Consider the following 18,330-nt stretch of genomic DNA (forward strand, 5'->3'; position numbering starts at 1 on the left):
CAATGTTAAATAGGAGCGGCGACAGTGGGCATCCTTGTCTTGTTCCTGAGTTTAGAGGGAAGGAGTCTAGGATTTCTCCATTGTAAACAATATTGGCTTTAGGTTTTTCATATATACTCTTTATCATGTTCAAAAAATTTCCTTGTATTCCAATCATTTGGAGTGTTTTTATCAAGAAAGGGTGCTGTATTTTGTCAAATGCTTTTTCTGCATCAATAGATATAATCATGTGATTTTTTTCCTTCAATCTGTTTATATGGTGTATTACGTTGATTGATTTTCTTATGTTGAACCATCCTTGCATACCTGGGATGAATCCCACTTGGTCGTGGTGTATAATTCGTTTAATGTGTTGTTGAATACCATTAGCAAGTATTTTGTTAAGTATTTTTGCGTCTAGGTTCATTAGAGAAATTGGTCTGTAATTTTCCTTTCTTGTGATGTCTTTGTTTGGCTTTGGTACTAGGGTAATGTTGGCATCATAGAAGGAGTTGGGTAATGTTCTTTCTGTTTCGATGGTTTGGAATAGTTTCAGCAGGATTGGTGCCAGTTCTTTCCGGAATGTTTTATAGAATTCACCTGTGAAGCCATCTGGCCCTGGGCTCTTCTTAGTTGGGAGATTTTTAATAACTGATTCTATCTCTCTGCTTGTGATTGGTTTGTTAAGATCATCAATTTCTTCTTTTGTCAATATGGGCTGTTTATGTGTTTCTAGGAATTTGTCCATTTCCTCTAGATTGTCATTTTTGTTGGAATATAGTTTTTCAAAATATCCTCTTATGATAGACTTTATTTCTGTGGGGTCAGTGGTGATATCGCCTTTCTCATTTCTTATTTTGTGTATTTGCATCTTCTCTCTTTTTTTCTTTGTTAGTGTTGCTAAAGGTTTGTCAATTTTGTTAATCTTCTCAAAAAACCAGCTCTTGGTCTTGTTTATCTGTTCAAGTGCTTTCTTATTTTCTATTTCATTTAGTTCTGCTCTTATCTTTGTTATTTCCTTCCTTCTTCTTCCTGTTGGGTTACTTTGTTGTTGTTTTTCTAATTCCTTCAAATGTGCAGTTAGTTCTTCAATTTTTGCTCTTTCTTCTTTTTTGATATATGAATTTATGGCTATAAACTTCCCTCTCAGTACTGCTTTTGCTGCATCCCATAAATTTTGGTATGTTGTGTTATCATTATCATTTGTTTCAAGGTAGTCATTGATTTCTTTTGAGATTTCCTCTTTGACCCACTGTTTTTCTAAGAGTGTGTTGTTTAATTTCCAAATCGTGGTGTGAAATCTGGGCTTCTTTCCCTTGCAAATCTCCAGCTTGACTCCACTGTGGTCAGAGATAATGTTTTGTATGATTTCAATCTTTCTGAATTCGTTCAGCCTTTCTTTGTGGCCTAGCATATGATCTATCTTGGAGAATGATCCATGTGCACTTGAGAAAAATGTATATCCTGCTGTGTTTGGGTGTAGCGATCTATATATGTCTATTAGATCGAGCTCCTCTAATATACTATTCAGATGTTTTGTGTCTTTGGTGATTCTCTTTTGAGATGTTCTGTCCAGAATTGATAGTGGTGTATTAAAATCCCCCACTATAATTGTAGATGTATCTATTCTTTCACTTAGTTTTTCCAGCGTTTGCCTGACGTATTTAGAGGCACCCTTGTTAGGGGCATAGATATTTATGATTGTTCGATCTTCTTGACAGATTTTCCCTTTGACTAAAATGTAGTATCCTTCTTTGTCTCTCACAATTGTTTCACATTTAAAGTCTATTTTGTCTGATATTAATATAGCTACTCCTGCCTTTTTTGGTTATTGTTAGCTTGTATGATTGTTTTCCAGCCTTTCACTTTCAATCTCCATGCGTCTCTGGGTCTAAGATGTGTCTCTTGTAGACAGCATATGGATGGGTCATATTTCCTTATCCAGTGTCCCAGTCTGAATCTTTTGATAGGTGAGTTTAATCCATTGACATTCAGTGTTATTACTATCAAGGAATTATTTGTGTTAGCCATATTTTGATTGGATTTGTGTTTGTCATATTTTGTTTGTATATTTTTTTTTGTCTTTTTTGTTGTTGTTGTTGGTCTTATACTCTCCTCCAACTTTGCCTTTCCTGTTTTTTCCTTTCTTCCTGCAGAACTCCCTTTAGAATTTCTTGAAGGGGAGGTTTCTTGTTGGTATACTCTTTCAGTTTCTGTTTGTCTGCGAATATTTTGAACTCTCCATCATGTTTGAATGCTAGTTTAGCTGGGTAGAGTATTCTTGGTTGGAAATTTTTTTCCTTTAGTACCTTGACTATATCATACCACTGTCTTCTTGCCTCCATGGTTTCAGAAGAGAAATCAGCACTTAATCTAATTGAGCTTCCCTTGTATGTGATGGTTTTCTTTTCTCTTGCTGCTTTTAGGATCTTCTCTTTGTCTTGAGCATTGGATAATTTGACAAGTATATGTCTTGGGGTGGGCCTGTTGGGGTTTATGACTTGTGGAGTGCGCTGTGCTTCTTGGATATGTACATCTGTCTCTTTCAGTAGATTTGGGAAGTTTTCAGTCATTATTTCCTGCAACACTCTTTCTGACCCCTTTCCCTTCTCTTCACCTTCTGGAATGCCTATAATACGTATGTTTGAGCGTTTTGCATTGTCATTCAGGTCCCTAAATCCTAATTGGATTTTTTCTATCTTCTTATTGACCCCTTCTACTATCTGTTTGATTTCTGATGTACTGTCTTCCACATCACTAATTCTCTGCTCTGTCTCTTCTAGTCTGCTGATATTTGCTGCAAGTGTATTTTTGATTTCTTGAACTGTGGTGTTCATTCCCATCATATCTGTTATGTTTTTGCGTATGTCTGCAATTTCCCCTCCAAGTGATGTCTTCATGTTGTTAACCTCTTTCATTACTGCATCAAATTTGTCAGTGATAAATGTTCTGAGATCTTTCATTGCTTGTGCCAAGTTTTGCTCCCCTTCGTGATTATTGGTTTGTTGATTGGATTCAGCCATGTTTTCCTGATTATTGGTTTGGTTCGTAGATTTTTGTTGCTTTCTGGTCATCTCTTTATTTTGACGAATTTAATCAGTTCCTTAGCTTCTTTGTCTGCTCTTGGAGGTTAATTAGTTGTTATTTTTGCACAGGTGTTATATCTTCTCTTTGTCACTTTTTTCTTCTTATTCTAGTTACTTGTTGTTGGTTAAGTTCACTTTAGAGGAAAGTATTAGTGTTGGGGAAAGGCAATTGTGTAAGCAAGGGAAAAGTGTAAAGTTGTATTGGTGATGTATGTTAATAAAGCAGGAATATGAGATCTGGAAGGATGGAGGTTAGATTCATGTAGATTGTATAGAGTTATAGCTGTAGGTAGAGTACCTTTTATGAAGTTGATGACTGAATTTGGGAGGAATATGGTATGAACTACACAGCTATTGTTTTCATGAGAGAGGGAAAAAGAAAAGAAAGGTAATAGTTTCAAGAGTGGATAATAGACAGAAAACAGAACAAAGGTATTAGAAATTAAGAGTTAGACACTTTGTGGATCAAAGAACGGGAGGTGGGGGGTGGAATATAGGAGAGACAGTAGATGATAGTGGATATCAAGATGCAGGGGAAGGGGGATAGTGTAGGTAGCCTAAATCAGTTCACACAGAAATGAGGCAGTGGAGGATGGGAAAACCCAGCAAATGTGAGGTGTTCCCTGTAGCACCTATTGTATACTTGAATTAAAGTAAAAATAAGTGGAAGATGAGGGACAAGAGGGAAAGAGAAAACCGAAAAAAAAACAAAAAAAAAAAACAAAAAAAAACAAACTAATTATAATAGAGAAAAAAGAAAGGCAAGAAGAAAGGAAGAAAAAAAAAGAGGATGGGCAAACGGTGGGGAACGGATAGGGAGAAGAGAGATACAGGTACACACGTGTCACAATTGCAACACTATCTAAAACAACAACTTCCCCCCGCTTTGCCCTAAAACCCCCCCGTCTGTCTGCCCAAATGGGTCTGCAAGCACCTCCCTTCCCACAAACCCCCAATAGGCCGCCCAGGGCCCACGAACTCCCCAGTACTGCAGATGCTCAAAAAAAAAAAAAAAAAAAAAAAAAAAAAATTTAAGTAAAATTAAAAAAAAAAAAAAAACAAACAAACAAACAAAAAAAAAAAAAACAAAAAAAAACAGAAACCCCTCCGCAGGCCCGGCTCCGCCCGCCGCGGAGGCTTGGACCGGCTCTGCCCGGCTCCTCACGCCGCCTTGGCCTGGCCTGGCTCCGCCCAGCTCCGCTCGCTACAGCGGCCCAGCCGGCTCCGGCATCCACCTCCCGCCACCGCGGCCTGGACCGGCCCTGCCCGGCTCCGTACCCGCCGCGGCCTGACCCGGGCCCGCCCGGCTCCAAACGCTACCGCGGCACGCAGCCGGGGCCTGAACCGGCCCCGCCCGGCTCCAAGCGCTACCGCGGCCCGCAGCCGGGGCCTGCACCGGCCCCGCCCGGCTCCAAGCGCTACCGCGGCCCGCAGCCGGGGCCTGCACCGGCCCCGCCCGGCTCCAAGCGCTACCGCGGCCCGCAGCGGGGGCCTGCACCGGCCCCGCCCGGCTCCAAGCGCTACCTCGGCCCGCAGCCGGGGCCTGCACCGGCCCCGCCCGGCTCCAAGCGCTACCGCGGCCCGCAGCGGGGGCCTGCACCGGCCCCGCCCGGCTCCAAGCGCTACCGCGGCCCGCAGCCGGGGCCTGCACCGGCCCCGCCCGGCTCCAAGCGCTACCGCGGCCCGCAGCCGGGGCCTGCACCGGCCCCGCCCGGCTCCAAGCGCTACCGCGGCCCGCAGCCGGGGCCTGACCCGGGCCCGCCCGGCTCCAAACGCTACCGCGGCCCGCAGCCGGGGCCTGAACCGGCCCCGCCCGGCTCCAAGCGCTACCGCGGCCCGCAGCCGGGGCCTGCACCGGCCCCGCCCGGCTCCAAGCGCTACCTCGGCCCGCAGCCGGGGCCTGCACCGGCCCCGCCCGGCTCCAAGCGCTACCTCGGCCCGCAGCCGGGGCCTGCACCGGCCCCGCCCGGCTCCAAGCGCTACCGCGGCCCGCAGCGGGGGCCTGCACCGGCCCCGCCCGGCTCCAAGCGCTACCGCGGCCCGCAGCCGGGGCCTGCACCGGCCCCGCCCGGCTCCAAGCGCTACCGCGGCCCGCAGCCGGGGCCTGCACCGGCCCCGCCCGGCTCCAAGCGCTACCGCGGCCCGCAGCCGGGGCCTGCACCGGCCCCGCCCGGCTCCAAGCGCTACCGCGGCCCGCAGCCGGGGCCTGCACCGGCCCCGCCCGGCTCCAAGCGCTACCGCGGCCCGCAGCCGGGGCCTGCACCGGCCCCGCCCGGCTCCAAGCGCTACCTCGGCCCGCAGCCGGGGCCTGCACCGGCCCCGCCCGGCTCCAAGCGCTACCGCGGCCCGCAGCGGGGGCCTGCACCGGCCCCGCCCGGCTCCAAGCGCTACCGCGGCCCGCAGCCGGGGCCTGCACCGGCCCCGCCCGGCTCCAAACGCTACCGCGGCCCGCAGCCGGGGCCTGCACCGGCCCCGCCCGGCTCCAAACGCTACCGCGGCCCGGCCCGGCCTGGCTCAGCCCCACCGAGCGGGGCTAGATGCCTCGTCTCCGCCTACCCAAGAAGGGAATCCTCTGCAGGTAGCTGGGATCTCCGTGTATATTTCACAGACGAATCCTCTCTGTTACCTTCCCTCCAAATCGATGTCCAGACACCTCCGGACCAGCAAAAATCCCGAAACAATCCGGTCCCAAAGAGTCTCCAACGCCGCCCAGCCGATTCCCTGCAGAAGACTCTAACAGGGATGTTCACTCAGCCGCCATCTTGCCCCCTCTCCTCATTGTAGTTTTGATCTGCGTTTCCCTAATAGGTAGTGATTTTGAGCATCTTTTCATGTGCTTTTTGGCCATTTGTACTTCCTCTTTAGAAAAATGTCGTTTCAAGTCTTACTCATGTTTTAATCGGATTGCTTGTCTTTTTATCATTGAGTTGTGTGATCTGTTTATATAACATGGAAATCAAACCCTTATAGGATATGTGGTTTCCAAAAAAATTTTCTCCCATTTAGTAGACTGCCTTTTCACCTTCTTAATAAAGGCGTTTGAAACACAAACATGTTTAATTTTGAGGAGGTCCCATTTATCTTTCTTTCCTTTTGTTGTTCATGCTTTGGGTATAAGGTTTAAGAAACCACCCCATCACCTACCACAGGATCTTGAAGATGTTTCTCTGCATTTTCTTCTGGAATTTTATGGTTCTGGCTTTTATATTTAGGTCCTTGATCTATGTTGCGTTAATTTTTGTATAAGGTGTGAGATTAGGGTGTCCTCTGTTTTTATTTTAGATAGGGATATCCAGTTCTTTCAGCACCATTTGTTGAATAGACTGTTCTGACCCACCTGGGTGGGTATGACAGCCTTGTCAAAAGTCATTTGATCATAGATATGAGAGTCTACCACTGAACTTTTATTCCATTGGTTAATCTGACTATCTTTATGCCAGTACCATGCTGCATTTACCATTGTAGCTAAGTAATATGCTTTAAAGTCAGGAAGTGAGAGTTCTCTGAGTTTGTTTTTTTTAAAAGATATTTTTGGCTATTCAGGGCCTCTCATCCCTCCAGATAAATTTGATAACTGACTTTTCCATTTCTGCAAAAAAGGCTGTTGTCATTTTTATTGGGATTGCATTTTATTTGTAAATTGGTTCAGGTAGAGTTGACATCCTAATAATGTTTAGTCTTCCAATCCATGAACATGGTCTGTCCTTCCATTTAATTAGATCTTCTTTGGTTTCTTTTAGTCATGTTTTGTAGTTTTCTGAATACAGGTCCTTTATGTCCTTGACTAAGTTTATTCCTGAAAACTTGATTCTTTTAGTTGCTATCATAAATGGAATTTTATTCCTGACATCCTCCTCAGGTCACTCAGTAGTCTATGGGAACACAACTGATTTTTGTGTATTAAAACTGTATCCTGCCACTTGGCTGAAGTTGTCAGTTTTAGTGGCTTTCTTATGGATTTTTTGGGATATTCTAAGTATAGAATCATATCATCTGTGGATAGCAAAAGTTTTACTTCTTTCCTGTTTGAGTGCCTTTTACTTCTTTTTCTTGCCTATTTGCTCTAGCTAGAACATGTAGCACAATATTGAATAAAGGACAGTGGGCATTCTTGTCTTGTTCCCAATCTCAGTGGGAAAGCTTTCAGTCTTTCACTGTTGAGTATTATGTTAGCTGTGGTTTGTTTTTTATAAATGTACTTTATCATGTTGAAAAAGTTTCCTTCAATTCCTATATTTAATATTTTTATCCAGAATGGATGTTATGTTTTGTCAAATGCCTTTTCTGCATCAATTGAGGTGATCATGAGACTTTTCTTTAGTTTCTTAGTGTGTATTACAGTAATCAGTTTTCTAGTGTTGAACAACCCTTACATATATGGGATAAAACCCACTTGATTCTGGAATATAATTCTTTTAATGTGCTTTTGGGTTTGGTTTGCAAGTGTTCTGTTGAAGATTTTCACATGTGTTCATCAGAGATATTGGTCTGTAATTTTCTTTTTTCATAATATATTTATTTGGCTTTGGTATTAGGGTGATGTTGGCTTCATAGAATGAGTTTGGTAATGTTCACTCATGTTAAATTTTTTGGAAGAGTTTTACCAAGATTAGTATTAGAACTTATTTGAATGATTGGTAGAATTCACCTGTGAAGCTATCTTGTCCTGTGCTTTTTATTTTTAGGAGGTTTTGAAGACTATTTCAATTTCTTTATTTGTGATTCGTTTATTGAAGTCTTCTATTTGTTCCAGTCCACACACTGCAGGTTGCTTGTGTGTTTCTAGGAATTTGTCCATTTCATCTTTGTTGTCTAGTTTGTTGGCCTACAGTTGTTCATAAATATCCCCTTATTATCCTTATTTCGGCTGGGTCAGTGGTAATGACCTCCTCTCATTTCTGATTTTATTTATTTACATCTTCTCTATTTTTTTTTCTTTTGTCAGTCTAGCTAAGGACCAATTTTTGGCCTCTTGCCCCTTCCATTTGTAATTGATATTTGACTTTTCCATTTCTGCAAAAACCAAAAAACCTTCTATAATTTTCATAGCTATTGTGTTGAATCTGTAAATCACTTTGGGTAGAATTGTCATCTTAACTATATTAAGTGTTCTGTGAACAGGATATTTTTCCATTTATTTAGGTCTTTGATTTCTTTCAGCAATGTTCTGTAGTGTTCAGTTTATAAGTCTTTTTTTTTTTAAGATTTATTTTTATTTATTTCTCTTCCCTTCCCTCCTGTTGTCTGCTCTGTGTCCATTTGCTGTGTGTTCTTCTGTGTCCACTTGCATTGTCAGGTGGCTCTGGGAAACTGCATCTCTTTTTGTTGCATCATCTTGCTGTGTCAGCTCTCTGTGTGTGTGGTACCACTCCTGGGCAGGCGGTGCTTTTTTTCATGCGGGGCGACTCTCCTTGTGGGGCGCACTCTTTGCGTGTGGGCACTCCTACACAGAGGCGCTCCTGCGTGGCATGGCACTCCTTGCACATGTCAGCACTACGTGTGGGCCAGCTCACCACACGGGTCAGGAGGCCCAGGGTATTGAACCCTGGACCCTCCATATGGTAGGTGGACACTCTATCAGTTGAGCCACGTCTACTTCCTGGTTTATAAGTCTTTTACAACCTTGGTTAAATTTGTTCCTAGATAGTTTATTCTTTTAGATGGTATTTTAAATGGGCTTGTTTCCTTGAGTAATCCTTTGACTTTATTCTAGTGTTCTGAAAAAGTTGGTTCTGCCAGTTTGTGCTTGTTTTCCAATGTTTTCATGGAGAGACAGAATTTTGTACTTCATACTCTGCTATCTTGCTCATGTCAATTCCTCTAGATATCTTTTTGCTATTGATTACTAATTTAATTTCATCGAGGCACAACAGTGTACTTCGAATGAATTCAGTCTTTTCAAATTCCATAAGCCTTCGTTTTTAGACTAGCATTTCGTATAAATTGGTGAATGATACCTGTGTGCTTGAAAAGATGTATCTTTTGCAGTTGTTGGGTGTAACCACTTATGGTTACTTGGTTCTTGGTATTCAAGTCTTTAGTATCCTTGCTGATTTTTTTTTTTATTAAAGAAGCTGTAGGTGTATAGCAAAATCATTTAGAAAATACAGAGTACCCCACTTCACATCCACAGTTTTCCCTATCACTAACATTTTGCTTTATTGCGGTACCTTTATTGCCGTTGATGAAAGAATGTTATAATTATACTATTAACTGAAATCCTAAGTTTACATTAGGATTACCTCTATGTTGTACAATTCTCTGTTTCATTTGTGTGTTTTTAAAACTTTTTGTTCTTCTAACATATATACAACCTAAAATTGCCCCATTTAACCCTATCCAGTTATATAACTCAGTAGTGTTAACTGTTTTCACAGTGTTTTGCTACCATCCCCAAAACTTTTCCATCATCCCAAAGACAAATTCTGTACCAATTAAGCATTAACTCCCCATTCCCTACTCTCACCCTGGCCCTTGGTAACCTTTATTCTGGTTTCTGACTCTATGAATTTATTCTCATTATTTCATATCAGTGAGATCATGCAATAATTGTCCTTTTATGTCAGTCTTATTCTACTCAGTTTGATGTCTTCAAGTTTTTTCTATGTTGTTGCACATATTGATACATTTTTATGGCCGAATAATATTCCGTTGTGTATATATATATATATATATCACATTTTGTTTATCTCTTCATGTGTTGATAAATATTTGGGTTGGTTCCAACTTTTGGCAATTGTGGATAATGCCACTATGAACATAAATATGCAAATCTCTGTTAGAGTCCCTTCTTTCAGTTCTTTTGGGTATATACCTATAAGTGAGATTGCTGGGTCATTTTTAATTCTATAATTTCCTGAGGAATTGCCAAAACTGTTTACCACAGCAGCTGCATCATTTTACATTCCTGCCAATAATAAATGAGTGTCTCCATTTCTCCATATCCTCTCCAGCACTTGCTGTTATCTGTTTTCTTAATAGTAGCCATTTTAGTAGGTTTGAAATGTTGTCTCATTGTGGTTTTGATTTGCATTTCACTAATGGCTACTGATGTTGTGGTTTTTGTTTATTGTCCATTTATATAGCTTCTTTGGAGAAATATCTATTCAAGTCTTTTGCCCATTTAAAAAATCACATTTCCTTTCTGCTGTTGAGTTGTAGCAGTTCTTTATATATTCTGGCAATTAAACCTTTATCAGATATGTAGTTTCCAAATATTTTCTCCCATTCTGTAGGAATTTTACTTTCATAATTAAGTCATTTTACATAAAAGTTTTAAATTTTGATGAGGACAATCTATCTCTTTTTTCTTTTGTTGCTTGTGCTTTTGTTGTAAAGCCTAGTACATGGTTGTGAAGATGCTTCCCTATGTTTTCTTCTAGGAATTTTATAGTTTTGGTTTTCATATTTAGATCTTTGACCCAGTTTGATTTAATTTTAGTATGCAGTGATTGGTAGGGATCCACCTTCATTCTTTTGCACACGAGTATCTACTTTTCCAAACACCCTTTGTTAGAGAGACTGTTTTTTTCCCATTGAGTGAATTTGGCATTCTTGTCTAAAATTAATTGGCCATAAATATGAGGGTTGATTTCTGAGCTCCTAATTCAATTACACTGGTCTATAAGTCTTTCTTTATGCCAATACCATGTTTGTTCGTTTGTTTATTTGTATTACTGTGGCTTTGTAATAGTGTTTTTTAAAAAATTCTTTCCCCACTGAGTTTTTTGTTAGTATTCCTCCGCCCCTCCTCCGCCAATGGCTCCCATGTCTGTTTGCTCTTTGTTTTTGCTTGTTGTTTGTACTCATTGTCTACTTGTTGGTGTTTGCTTATTGTCTCTTTGTTGCCTGTTTGTTTTTTCTTTAGGAGACACTGGGAACCAAACCTAGGACCTCCGATGTGGGAGGCAGGCATGCAACTGCTTGAGCCACATCCACTCCCTGTTCATTTGTTTTTGCTTGTTGTGTTGCTCATTGTTTTTGCTCATTGTCTGCTTGTTGTTTGTCTTCTTTAGGAAGCACCAGAACTGAACATGGGCCTCCCATGTGGGAGACGGGCACTCAACTGCTTGAACCACATCCACTCCTCTTTGTAATAGTTTTAGATTGGGAAGTATGACTCCTCCATCCTCATTCTTTTTCAAGATAGCTCTGGCTATTTGGGGCCTCTCACCCTTCCATAAAATTTGATGATTGGCTTTTTCCCTTTCTGCCAAAAAGGCTTTTGAAATTTTTATTGGGATTGTATTGACTCTGTAAATATCTTTGGGTAGAAATGACATTCTACTTATATTTACTCTTCCAATCCATGAACACAGAATATTCTTCCATTCATATAGGTCTTCTTTGATTTCTTTTAGCAATGGTTCTGTAGTTTTCTTTGTAATAGTTATATCCTTGGTTAGATTTATTCCTAAATATTTGATTTTTCAGTTGCTATTGTAAGTGGAATTTTTTTTTCTTGATTTCCTCTTCATAGCGTTCATTATTAGTGTATAGAAAGACTGCTGATTTTTGCATATTGATCTTGTACCCTGCCACTCTGCTGGATTTATTAACTCTTGTAGCTTTGTTATGGATTTGTCAGGATTTTCTGTATATAAGATCATGCCATCTCCAAACAGGGGTAGTTATACTTGTACCCTCCCAGTTTGAATGCCTTTTATTTCTTTCTCTTGCCTAATTGCTCTGGCGAGAACTTCTATTACCTTATTGAATAATTGTTGTAACAGTGGGCATCCTTGTCTTGTTCCTGATCTTAGAGGGAAAGCTTTCATTCATTCCCCATTCAGTTGATGCTAGCTGTTGTTTTGTCATACATGTCCCTTAATCATGTTGAGGTAGTTTCCTTTTATTTCTAGTTTTCTAGTGTTTTTTATCAAGAAGGGTACTGGATTTAGTCAGTTTCTTTTTTGGCATCAATTGATATGACTGTGTAGGTTTTTCTTTACATTAAAAGATTTTCTTATGTTGAACCATCCTTGCAAACCTGGATAAATTTTACTTCATCATGTATAATTCTTTTAATGTGCTGTTAGAATCAGTTTTCTGGTATTTTGCTGAGTTTTTTTATTTTTTATTTTTTATTTTTTTTAGGTATCTGGGGCTGGGGATTGGACCTGGGACCTTGTATTTGAGAAGCTGGTACACAGCCTCTGAGTTACATTGGCATCCCTGAGTTGGTTTTTTCATTTGTTTACTTTCTGTTTGTTTTTTTGTTTATTTTTAGAAGGCACTGGAACCAAACCCAGGACCTCCCATATGGGAAGCAGGTGCTCAACTGCTTGAGCCATATCCGCCTCCCTGCTGAGATTTTGTATCCATCTTAATAAGGTATATTGGTCTGTAATTTTCCTTTCTTGTGAATTCTTTATCTGGTTAGCTTTGGTTTTAGGGTAAAGCTGGCCTCATGTTATGAGTTAGAAAGTGTTCCTTCCTCTGGTTTTTTGAAGAGTTTTTTTGAAGGAGGGTTAGAGTTAATTTTAATTTGAATGTTTGGTAAAGTTCACCAATGAAGCTATCTGCCTTTTGGCTTTTCTTTTTGGTAGGGTTTTGATCATTGATTCAGTCTCTTTACTTGTTATTGGTCTACTGATATCATCTGTTTGTTCTTCAGTCAGTGTAGTTAGTTTGTGTGCTTTTAGAAATTTGTCCATTTCCATATAGGTTACCTGATTTGTTGGTGTACAGTTGTTTATAGTATCTATTTATAATCCTTTATTTTTGTGGGATCAGTAGTAATGTCTCCCCTTTCATTTCTGAGTTTAGTTATTTGAATCCTTTCTTTTTTTGGTCAGTCAAGCTAAAGGTTTGCCAATTTTACTGATTTCTTCAAAGAACCAAGCTTTGGTTCTATTGATTTATTTTTAAATTCTCTATTTCATTTATCTTCACTTTAATCTTTATTTTCTTCTCCCTTTGTCTTTAGTTTGCTCTTCATTTTCTAGATCACCCTGGAGGTCAGGTCTCTGGTTTGAGGTCTGTCTTCATATTTAAGCATTTAGAGATACGTATTTCTCTCAGCACTGCCATTTCTGCATTCTATAAGCTTTGGTATGTTGTGTTTTCATTTTCATTTGTCTCATGATCTTTCTAATTTCTCTTTGACCCATTGGTTTTTTAAGAGTGAATATTTAATTTCCACATATTTGTAAATTTCCAGTTCTCCTACTTTTAATGGTTTCTAGCTTCATTGCATTGTTTTTGGAGAAGATACATTGTATGAATTCATTATTTTTGAATTTATTGAGACCTTTTTCTTAATATCTCCCCCTTGTGGCTTTCTTTTTTTTTTTTTGCTTGCTGTCTGCTCTCTGTGTCCATTCGCTGTGTGTTCTTCTGCGTCTGTATTTATTTCTTTATTCCCCTCCCCTCGCGGCTTGCTTGTTGTCTGCTCTCTGTGTCCATTCACTGTGCGCTCTTCTGTGTTTTTGCTTGTCTCCCTTTTTGTTGCGTCATCTTGGTGAGTTGTCCCTCCATGGCGCTGGCGGGCCAGGTGGGCTTAAGTGTAATATCCTAAATGTATAACAACCACATTTGATATGATACCAACTTAACTTCAATCGCACATACATATACTGTCACTTTACCCCTGTATCTACCTACCTCTTTCTTGTACATGCTGCAAACTGTAACTTTATACATTGTATGTCCAAAACCATAAAGTTATTATTATTTTTATGCATTTGACTATAAGAAATAGGAAGTGGAATTACATATCAAAAACAAGAAACAAAAAAAACCCAACATCAAAAGTACTGATATTTATAATTACCTATGTCATTACCTTTACTGGAGGTCTTTTTTTCCTTTTTTTTTACTTCAGTCCACTGTTTCTTTTCTTTCCTTTTATTCTGAAGAACACTCTTGTAGAGTAAGTAGAGTTCATGAACTCTCTCAGCTTTTATTTATCTGGGAATGTCTTACTCTCTTCCTTATTTCTTATGTGACATTCTCACCAGATACAAAATTCTTGGTTTGTAATTTCTTTTTTTTTTTTTTTTTTTAAAAAGATTTATTTATTTATTTAATTTCCCCCCTCCCCTGGTTGTCTGTTCTTGGTGTCTATTTGCTGTGTCTTGTTTCTTTGTCCGCTTCTGTTGTCGTCAGCGGCACGGGAAGTGTGGGCGGCGCCATTCCTGGGCAGGCTGCTCTTTCTTTTCATGCTGGGCGGCTCTCCTCACGGGCGCACTCCTTGCGCGTGGGGCTCCCCCAGGCGGGGGACACCCTTGCGTGGCACTGCACTCCTTGCGCACATCAGCGCTGCGCATGGCCAGCTCCACACGGGTCAAGGAGGCCCGGGGTTTGAACCGCGGACCTCCCATATGGTAGACGGACGCCCTAACCACTGGGCCAAAGTCCGTTTCCCTGTAATTTCTTTAAGTACTTTAATATTTTGTCCCACTGCCTTCTTGCCTCCATGATCTGTGATGAGAAATTAACATTTAATCTTACTGGACTCGCTTGTAAATAACACATTACTTTTCTTCTGCAGCAAGGATCTCCTTGTTCTTGGTATTAGACAGTTTGTCTGTTATGGGTCTGTGCATGGTTCTCCAAGTTTTTCCTGATTGGGGACTGTTGAGCTTCTTGAATGTGTATATTAATATTTTTCACTAAATTTGGGACGTTTTATGTCATTATTTCTTTGAATATTCCTTCTGACTCTTCTTTTTCTGGGACTCCCATAATATGTATATTTGTATGTTTGGTGGTTTCCAACAGCTCTCTTAGGCTCTGCTCACTTCTTTTCATTTTTTTTTTCTTTCTGCTTCTTAGTCTGAATGATTTCAATTGTCTTTTCTTCACAGTCACTGTTCCTTTTTTCTGCCGGCTCCAAACTGTTGTTGAAAACTTCTAGGGGATTTTTTAATTTCAGTTATTGTAGTTTTCAACTCTAGTACTTCTGTTTGGTTTCTTTTAAAAATTTCTCTAATTGAGACTCTTATATTGTTCATTTATTATTTTCCTGTTATCTTTTAGTTCTTTTTCTTTGCTTTCCTTTATCTCCCCAAGCATATTCAGGATCATTTTTTAAAAGACTGTGCCCAGTATGTCCCAAAGTCTTCCTCATTGATGGTTTCTGGATTTTTATCTTTTCTGCATTAGTTGAGGTGACCCTATGTTTTCTTCTTGTAATCTCAAGATTTCTTGATTTGTAGTCTTTCATTGTATATTGTCCATTTTAATATTTACAAGTGTTAACTCTGGGATTTATTTCCTGGGTTTTCTTTCCTAAGTTTGTAATCCATCTAGAGAGATGACAGAGATTTCTTTGAGTGCCAGGAGCTAACAAAAGCAAATAAACCAGGAAGTGGATGTGGCTCAAGCAGTTGGGCTCCCGCCTACCACAAGGTAGGTCTGTGGTTCAGTTCCCATGCCTCCTAAGGAAGACAGCTAGCTGGTTTGATGGGCAGGCGAAGCAAGCTGACACAACAAGATGATGCAACAAGAGACACAAGAAGAAAAACTTAATGAGAGACACAGAAAAGGCAGAGAGCACAGGTTGGTTCCCAGGGCCTGCTTAAGAGGACGAGCAGGATGGTAAGCTGGCACAACAGGCAGGCATGGCGAGCTGATGTGACAAGATGATGCTACAAGAGACAGAAGAGGAAAATCATAATGAGAAACTCAACAAAGCAGGGAAAGGAGGTGGCTCAAGTGATTAGACACCTCCCTCCCACATTGGAGGTCCTGGATTCGGTTCCTGGTGCCTCCTAAAGAAAAAACAAAGAAGATGAACAGTCATAGCAAGTGCAAACAACAAGGGGGTGGGGAGAGATAAATAAAATAAATCTTTAAAAAACAGAACAAATAAACCAACACAGGAAAACACCTTTCACAGTCTTTGCAAATTTGCTTTCCTTTAGCTGGTGCTCTGCTTTAGAGTTTAATCGAGTAAAGAAGACCAGCCCAAGGTGAAAATGAAGTGCAGTGTCTTCTCCATCTTTTCTGAGCCTGCTTCTTCTCCTGGGCTTTTGCTTGTACATGGCATTAGGAATTACTCTATTTATCGGAATCTGAATACCCCCTCCTCCCTATGAATCAGGCTTTCTCCCACGCCTTGATACTTTGTTACCTGACTTAAACAAGTAATCCTTTGTCCTAAACTGCTTTGACTTTATTTTTTGCACTGTCTTAGCTGTCTGCAGACTGTTTCCGTTTGGAGGGCATGTTCTGCGAGGGCAGGCTAAAGGGGCGTTTCCTTGTTCAGATTTTCATTCTGCCCCCTTCCCCCACCCGTTAGAATGGTAGTGACGTACAGGCTCTGCAGTATGCCAACAGGGGTTATTCTCCTCCCCCCGGAACAGATCCAAGGACCAACAACGGGAGCTCAAGCCTGCTCCACACCTTGCTGTGGTTGAGTAAGCGTTGCCAGCAATGATGACACATGCTGCTTTCCCTACTGTTTTCACAGGCTGTGTTTTCTTGATTCTTCACTTGCCCAGTAACTCTAACCCTTTGACTGTTTTCTAGAGTTTTGAGGCAGGTAGCTCCACCAGTTGTTGCTAGTTCTTCAGAGATTCTGTGGGGAAGAATGGCATCCTGGAGGGTCCTGTGCCATTATTATGGTCTGGGTTCTATAGTGATTTTTTTTTTTTATGGCTTTTATTTTTATTTATTTTTTTGTACTTTTTTTTCTTCCCCTCCCCTTCCTCTGCCCTGCTGTTTTTGCTGTCTCTGTCCATTCACTGTGTGATCGTCTGTATCTATTTCTCTTTTCGTCTTCTCTCCTTGTCTTTTTCCTCTAGGATTCACCAGGATTTGATCCTGGGAACCTCTGATGTGGAGAGAGGTTCCCTGTCAATTACACCACCTCAGTTCTTGGTCTTTGCTGTGCTTCACCTTGACTCTCCCCTTCGTCTTTCTTTTTGTTGGGTCATTTCTTGCTGCATGACTCACTTGCACAGGTGCTGGCTCACCACACAGTCACTGTCACTGCGCGGGGCACTCGTGGGCACTTGGCTCACTACATGGGCACTGGCTCGCCATGTGGGCACTCACGTGGGCAGTTGGCTTGCTGCATGGGCACCCACATGGGCACTCGGCTTGCTGCGCAAGCATAAAGTCCATATTTTTAAAAATATTTTAAATGATTCTTAAATTATTATGTAGCAGTTCATTGGTATTTGAGGCAGAGGGGACTGCTTATTACTCTTCTAAACTTCTTATTAAGGTAGTCAGCCAAGTCTTGGTGATGATACCTCATCCCTGAGTATTTCATACATTGAATGCTTTTAATTTTACTATGTTGAATTATATGGTGATTTTATGAGCAAAACACTTATTCCTTAAATGGTTTCAAAGCATCCCCTGTATGTCAAGACTTTTCTAGGTACCAAGAGTTTATTGAAGAAGGCAGACCTTTTGTTTTGGAATTATCAGCTACTAAAGCCCATAGTTCCACAATGGAAGGAGCATTTAAGAAGAGATAATGTGCAATGATGTTGGAGTGGAGTAGTCAGAGACTTTTATTGCAAGTGCAATGGGAATCCTGTTAGAGGATTTTCAGAAGACTTTCAGTCAGTATTTGAGTTACATATTTTAAGTATGACTGTGGCTCCTATGTGGAGATTGGGTTGTTGGAAGGTAAAGTAGATTTAAGAGGACATTACAGTAATTTAGGAGAGATATGGTGGTCACTTAGTCTATGGTGGTAGTAATGGAGATGAAGAGGAGTGAATGGATTTGAAATATATTTTGAAAGTCAAATAATCAGTACCTTTTGATGGATTGCATTTAGGGATGAAATAAAGGGAAGAATCAGCATTACCCATCTTTTGTTATCTCAAAGTATGAATGCATGTTTGTTAAGACATCTCTTGTCATGCTCAATAAGAAAACAATTCAAAGTACTTTTCCTCCCCAATTTTATTATCTTCTTTGGTCCTAAAAGTATGTTAAAATCTATGACTAGGGGAGCCAATGTGGCTCGAGTGATTGGGCTTCTCCTTACCATTTGGGAGGACCCGGGTTCAATCCCTGGGCTTCCTGGTGAAAAAAAAAAAAGTGCGCCCACATGGCAAGCCAGTGCCTGCTCAGGTAAGTCACTCAGCAAGATTATGATGTAACAAAATAGAGTTGAAGGGGACAGTCAAGGTGATGCAACAGAAACCAGGAACTGAGGTGGTGCAAGTGACAGGAAACCTCTCTCCACATCAGAGGTCCCCAGAATTGAACTCTGGTGAATCCTAAAGGAGAAAAACGAGAAGAGAAAACAGAAAGAGAAATAGATACAGAATGGACACAGCAAGATACGGGGAGG

The 18,330-nt window shown here is 41.1% G+C and overlaps 1 protein-coding gene across 9 annotated transcripts in view; it reads left to right on the forward strand.

Moving 5' to 3' along the window:
- JAK2 (Janus kinase 2) overlaps positions 1 to 18,330 on the forward strand; it is a 223,189-nt gene that overhangs the window by 44,714 nt on the left and 160,145 nt on the right. For 2 of the 9 annotated variants that reach the window (XM_058301809.1, XM_071216714.1), the window contains exon 1: positions 12,295 to 12,398. The exons of the other annotated variants lie outside the window; for them this stretch is intronic. The gene's annotated coding sequence lies outside the window, so the exon portion shown is untranslated. Of the gene's footprint in view, positions 1 to 12,294; positions 12,399 to 18,330 lie in introns of those variants that run through there. 9 annotated transcript variants of the gene reach the window in all.

The sequence above is a fragment of the Dasypus novemcinctus genome, chromosome 8, assembly GCF_030445035.2.
Source record: "Dasypus novemcinctus isolate mDasNov1 chromosome 8, mDasNov1.1.hap2, whole genome shotgun sequence".
Lineage (NCBI taxonomy): Eukaryota > Metazoa > Chordata > Mammalia > Cingulata > Dasypodidae > Dasypus > Dasypus novemcinctus.